Genomic DNA, 6,554 nt, shown 5'->3' with positions numbered 1-6,554 from the left:
GGGGGGGGGGGGGGGGGGGGGGTGCGGGGGGAGGGTGCAATTCACCCCATAGCAAGGATTCTGCTATCCCTGCAGAGTCTCATGGTTCAGTTGTATATTGTGAGCCAGTTGTATAAAATGTATCAGAGTGATGCCAGCTTGCTGGGTAAGATTGGAAACATGTAGAACAGGGACAAAAAATTAGGAAGCGTCTTAGTTGCGCTGGTGTATTTCCTCTCGGGCTCCTCCCTGCTCCCAGGTGTGATTTCACTATAGTAATCAGTGGTCGGCATGGTTTTGTCCCTTGACTTTCCCTTGAACATCATGTGAGCCTTGCTCAGGTATGTTTACCTGGCCCCCCTGTTATTGCCTCTTAGTCTGATAACCGGAGGCTGCTCTAACAAAGTAACACACTGAGGGGCTTAAACAGCAGAAGTTTCTTCTCTCCCAGTCTGGAGGCCAGAGGTCTGAAGAGAAGGTATCAGCAGCGTTGGTTCCTCCCAGGGCTTCGAGGGAGAATCTGTTCTGGGCTTCTCTCCCAGCTTCTAGTAGCCTCAGGTGTTCCTTTGCTTGTAGATCACACGGTCCCCTAAGCACCTGTCTGCTACTGGCTGCTGAGTGACCCTGGGCCGGAGGGCTGGAGCCCAGGGTTAAAACCATGGATGTGGCAGGAGTGTGGCTGTGAATAGTTTCGGGTTTTTTTTTGGAACAATCCTAAAACTTTTATTTTTGTGAATAGTTATTGATGTCCCTGGGCCTCAGTCCCTCCTTGGCGAAGGGGGGCTGTGAAGAGCCTCAGTAACTGAGATCATGTCAGGCAGCTGAGAAGCGTGCGTGCCCGACACAGGCTCTCCACACTCAGTGGCTGTTACTGTCATCCTGGCCTCCGAGCCTCGGGCTTCCCCGCTGTAAACAGGCGCAGTCATGCTGCCTGCTTCACCAGGTGTGAGGGTGAAGTGGCCGGCACTTAGTAGGTACAATAGTCAACAGGCAGGCATGAGTATCACTCTAGGTCAGCGGCCACCCTTTCGGACCTCACGGACCACCAGTGGCAACTGCTGCTCTAGGCGACCAGCCACCCTTAGGTAGGTGGACATTTAGGTTGTTTGCTTACCTTGTCTGTTTTTAACCATGAGAATCGAGCAGTGATTCTGGGCATAAACCTCCCCCCTCGTTTTCCTAATTGTTGCCTTAGCAGTTCTTCCCGGAAGTGGAACTGCTGGGTGAGAGGATCCTTTGGATTCTTTATGGCTTTCGCTGCAGCGCTTCCTGAAGCACTCGGCGCCCCTGCCCGGTGACAGCTGGTGGCTGGTGGGTGGCACGGGGCGTGACATCCCACGTGCTCTGGGCCTCTCCTCTTCGTGGTGTATTCACCTTAGGTTCCCTGCCTGTTTTTGTTTAATGCCTGTTGGATCTCGGATGGGCTTGTTATGGGAAACAGATCTGTGAACATGTAATTACACCCACAATGAGCTCTGAAACGGACGTCTGGACGGCAGGCTGCTGAAGCCCAGAGGGGCCTGGCAAGAGCTGCCTTGCAAGGGCGAGGGGGGGGGTGTTAGGAGGGCTGACTCCTTTGGGGGGGGGGGCTTTACGGAGAAGGCTGCCTTGAGCAGGATCTCCAGAGGCTGGGGAGCAGCTTGCTGGGCCGAGGGGTGTAGCAAGCGGTGGGTGGCTCTGAGGCCAGGCTCAGGGTGGGTGGCAGGAGCCTGGGAGGTGGGGCTGCGGAAGTGCGCAGAGCCTTTGATTAGATTGTAAAGAACGGGCTGTACAGCATTTATTGTGCCAGATGCCGAGTTAATTACCGTCCAAGTGTTATCTATTGAGTCCCCCCCAAAGTGTAAGCCCTTAGCTTACCAGTCTGCCCCCTTTGGGGACGACGGAAAGAGTACGTTTCCGTAGTTGATTAGTCTGCGAAGGCAGAGCTGGCAGGGCTGTGCACAGAGGGCGGGATCACCCCCTGGTCAGGAGGACGGATCTCGGGGGCTGCCAGTTCTGGGCTCCAGTCCGGCCCTGCGGGCTCTCAGCTGTGTGACCTTTGGCCAGTCACTTTCCCCCGTGCCTCAGTTCCCCCCCCCACCCCCACCCCGTGAAGTGGGATTCGAAGTCCCTGATGTCAGGGTCCTGTGCGGATTGAACGTGATCGTGGGTGTGGAGCACCTAGCAGCGTGCACTGGGCACTCGGGTGAAGCGGGCGTCAGATCACCGCCCCTCGGGGAGATGAATGAGGTGGGCTGTCTCCTGCCTCCCAGACCTGGTGGGGCTCAAGCCCGCCGTCCACACCCGGGCCGTGTCTGAGCCCCCGGCTCTCTGGCCACAGCGCTCTTACCTGTGCAGAGCGCGTGGCTGCACCTTTGTTCTTGGCTGAGGCAGGTCCACCAGCGCCTCCAGCCTAGCGGTGGAATCTGTGCGGGTCTCTGTTTCAACAACATTATCTCCATGGCGGCTCCTGTTGAGACGGATTAATTTAAAGGACCGGGTAGTCCCCACCCACCTCCGAGCACAGACTGGACTGCGTGCGGCTCTCACTCGCACACAGGGCGGCCCAGAAAGGTTCTCTCTCTTCTCTGCTTTCAGCCGAGGGCAGGCCCTTCCCGGCGGACTCTGTGGGCTTTTTCCTTCTCAAGACACAACTCCGCTCTAGAGAAGTCAGATCTTGGTACTAACAGACCCGAACCGCACTGGCCACAGGACCTCTCGGAGCCTCCGCTCCCTGATCCGGGAAACGCTGTCGGAGTGAAGTGCGGGGGTCAGTGTCAGGATTACGAGGCTCGATGAAGAGCGGCAGACACAAGGGCCTGTGCAGAGTGGGCTGGCAGCGTGACGGTGTGGCCTCGCATTCCGCACCGCTGCTCGAGCTGATGGTTTGGGACCAGTTACTCAAACCCTCCAGGCTTCGGTTCCCCTGACTGAAGTGGGTCAGTCGTCCCTGTGTCAGGTCACTGCGAGCTACCTGTGGAGGTGGCTGTGGCGAGCTGTGTGCAGCTGGGAGGCCCTGCCCAGGTGCCGGGTGGTGTCCTGTTGGTGCCGAAGGTGCAGGCTGGCGGCCAAGTCCGCAGCCGCCTGCACCCTGGCTCTATCCCCACAGCATTTATCATCATCATCATCATTGAATGATTTGCCGACATTGAAAACACCAAGGCTAATAACATAAAACTCCGTATTTCCAGCGTTCTTCCTGCTTGGCCAGGCCCCAGCCCCTGGCGCTTATGGGGCTTTGGCACGAATACAATGGAGGTTCGTATCCCATGTGGCTAAATATGTAAAAGTCATTACGAGGCTTCAGAACTAGAATATGTTCAGCCTGTTCAACCTTGACAAGTATTCCTACCTCGTGCCTGGAGAGGTTAGACTGGAATTTAGAATTCTTGGTCTCCTTGGAGTTTGTGCCAGAAAGTGGAGGTGTGACCCACCCTGCTCCCACCCCTTCTCGCCCCTGGCTTTCTCCCGCCCACGGGGGCCTGGGACACACCGTCTGACGCTCAACCCTCCTTTCCCTTTTGCTACTGCTTGGTCCTAAGTGCCATCTGTCCCTCAGAGAACGGACAGGCGTGGGCCATTCGGGCAGGGAATTGTGGGGTCTCCAGAACCCAGAATGTCTAGAAGGGCAGATAGGGGTTCCAGGTGCACGTGACCCGCTGTGGACTTCTGACTCCATGGGGAGAGCTGCAGCCACAGGACGGGCAGAGGGGGATCCCCCAGAGCCTGGGGCCGAGGCGGGGGGAGGAGCTGCATCCCCTTTGGGTGGGGGTGGCCTCTCCTGTTTGCTCCAGTCCCCACCACTTCCTGTTGCTCACCCCCAGTCAGCTGTGGTTGTGTGCCTGCCTGCTTGGCCTCGGGAGTAACTGCTCGCAGCAGAAAGCCTGCCCCCGTGGGTGCTGGGGGCTGCGAGAGGCCGAGTGCTAGGAGGTTCTGACCGCCTTGTGCAGGCCTGACCGCCTCCGGTCAGTTCCCTGGGCCCCACCCACAGCCCCTCACCCATCAGGCACAGTGGGCGGCTTTGCATCTCCTGTTCTGTCCCCAGAAGTCTGGGTCAGGAGTCTCGTCTGGGTGTAACATTCCTCTCAACCAGCGCGGATTCCTGAGGGACGAGGCTGGGATGAACCCGGTCGGAGGTTGAGAAGCATTCCGAGTTAATTAGGAGAAATGAGGCTGACGGCTTAAGGGTTATTTTCTTGCCAGAGTTTTCACAGTTGAACCTTTTCTTTTCTTTTGAGCAAAAGAGGTTATTTTCTTGTGGAGATGGCTTGCCTGGGACTGTGTCCTGGAGGTTGGCCAAGTCTGTCCTCTGGGGAACAAAACCCTCTCTCTGTTTGACATCTTTATTGAGGAATTTCTCAAATATAACAGAAAATGACACCAGAGGGATTCAGACCGCGATGAGATCCTTGCTCCACCCCAAACGGCTGCTTTTAGCATCGTAATTACTGAAATAGCAGTAGTTCTGCTTGAAAAATATTATTCCAAACTTCATGCAACTGGACATAAGAGCAATATTTAGGCTAATAGACTCAGCTTTTTTTCATCCTAAATTAAAACCAGCAGCGGATCACTTCTTCCCGCCCCACAAAGCAAGGCTCCTTTTCTCTGCAGCCATTAGTTCACTCCGCCAGATGTTTCCGTCAGCCCCAGGCTTTCCCCTGACTTACTGAAAAGCACGTTTCTCGGGCTGCTCACAGTTTGAATTTTGGACTTGCTTCTCAGCACTGTTTTCCCTGTGAAGAGAAGTCAGGTTCAGCACAAAACTTGTTTCGTTAACAGATCTACGTTCTCGTGCACAGTTGTTGAGCACCTACGCTGTGCTGGCCCTGTCTAGACCGTGGCACCTAGGCGAGGCGAGGACCATGGCGGATCTCTGCTGTGTCCTCCCGGCATCCACAGGCAGAGCCATGAACCCGCCTGACCGCTGAGGAGAGCAGAGCTCCGGGAGGGTGGTCACACAGCCAGCAGTGGTGGGGCTGGGACCAGAGCCCGTGTCTGTGCATTTGCCAGTTCAAGGCCGTAAGCCACTGCCCACCCCCTGCCCCATGGCGCCCGGAACAGCACCAGCTCTGGGAGGCTGGCCAGGTTCAGAGAGGGACCACCCCGGGGGGTGGGGGGGTGTTAGCTGTGCATCCCCTTAGGGTTTGGGAGTCGCTGAGGGCATCCAGAAATCCCAGTATCTGCCAAGCCAGGTTGGCGGGAGGCACGCTAAAGGGCAAGAGGGCTCCCCTCACCCAGAGAAGAATGAATGAATAAATGAACTTGTAAAAGTACTTGTGACCTGGGCCCTCCAGCTCAGCAAACCTCCATGCTGGGCACATGGCAGAGAGGAAGGTGAATTGGAGGGTGTCTGTCACAGGACTCCCAGGGTTGTGAGAAAGACAGAAATACTCATGGCTCCAATGGCAGGCAGAGCGGCTGTGTGAGCATGACACCAGAGCCCGCCCCCGGGTTCAGCCGCTCGTTTAGTGCAGAAGTCGCTCTGAGCACCTGCCGTGTGCCCCGCGCAGTTACAGGCTGGACGCAGTGAGTGGTGAACAGAGGCAGCCCCTCCCCACACCTAGGGGCTTCCATGGTGGGGGCGGGGGAGACAGTAAAGTCAGTTCAAGTTCAGTGGTCAGCTCCAGTGGAAATAAGAAAACAGAATACGGTGGTAGAGAGTGATAGGAGAGGGGGGCTGGACAGGACGGAACCCTAAGACTGTTCCTGCATAACCCCCCGCCCTTGGGGCCACACAACAACATTTTATTCTGGTGGATGCGGGGGCTCAGCAGGGCGGCCTTGTCAGTGCCCCACGTGTCTGGGCCTCTGCTGAGAGCACGTGGAGGCTGGAAGCATCTGGAGGCTTCTCTGCTGATGTCCGGCGGCTGATGTTGGCTGTGAGCCGAGCACTGAGGCAGCCTCTCCTGTGGCCTTTCCGCGTGGGCCGGTGTGGGCTTCCTCGCAGCGTGGCCGCTGGGCCCAGGAGAGCGAGGCCAGGCCCAGGAGTCTTGCAGCCCAGCCTCAGAGGTCACCTCCACTGCACTGCACAGTCAGGGTGGCTGTGGAGGCCCGCATGTCCCCAGGGAGGGCCCGTGTGCGGGGACCTCAGTGAGGAGGGAGAAGCCACCATTTAAAAGCCTAGGGACGGTCTTCCCTCCAGACAGAAAGGGGAGGACAGGTGCAGAGTCCCAAGATGGGGCGAGCGAGGTGAGTTTGGGAGCAGGTCAGCGTACCTGGAGGGTCAGGGGTCAGGGACCGGGACTGGAGATGCGGCCGGGAGTGGGCAGTGCTGGGTCCTGCAGGTCCTTGTGTGCCTAGAAGGGTGCTGGGAGGCCATGGGACATTTAAACAGGGACTGACACAGTCTTGTTGACATTTTAATTAAAAGGGATTTGTTGCCCTGACTGGTTTGGCTCAGTGGATAGAGCGTCGGCCTGTGGACTGAGGGGTCCCAGGTTCGATTCCGGTCAAGGGCATGTACCTTGGTTGCGGGCACGTCCCCAGTGGGGAGTGTGCAGGAGGCAGCTGATCGATGTTTCTCTCTCATCGATGTTTCTAACTCTCTATCCCTCTCCTTTCCTCTCTGTAAAAAAATCAATAAAATATATTTT

At 57.0% G+C, this 6,554-nt stretch overlaps 1 protein-coding gene across 1 annotated transcript in view; it reads left to right on the top strand.

Moving 5' to 3' along the window:
* SCUBE1 (signal peptide, CUB domain, EGF-like 1) overlaps positions 1–6,554 on the top strand; it is a 116,786-nt gene that overhangs the window by 40,777 nt on the left and 69,455 nt on the right. The window lies entirely within an intron of this gene.

Source organism: Myotis brandtii, unplaced genomic scaffold (genome assembly GCF_000412655.1).
Source record: "Myotis brandtii unplaced genomic scaffold, ASM41265v1 scaffold138, whole genome shotgun sequence".
Lineage (NCBI taxonomy): Eukaryota > Metazoa > Chordata > Mammalia > Chiroptera > Vespertilionidae > Myotis > Myotis brandtii.
This window is presented reverse-complemented; position numbering and strand designations above follow the sequence as displayed.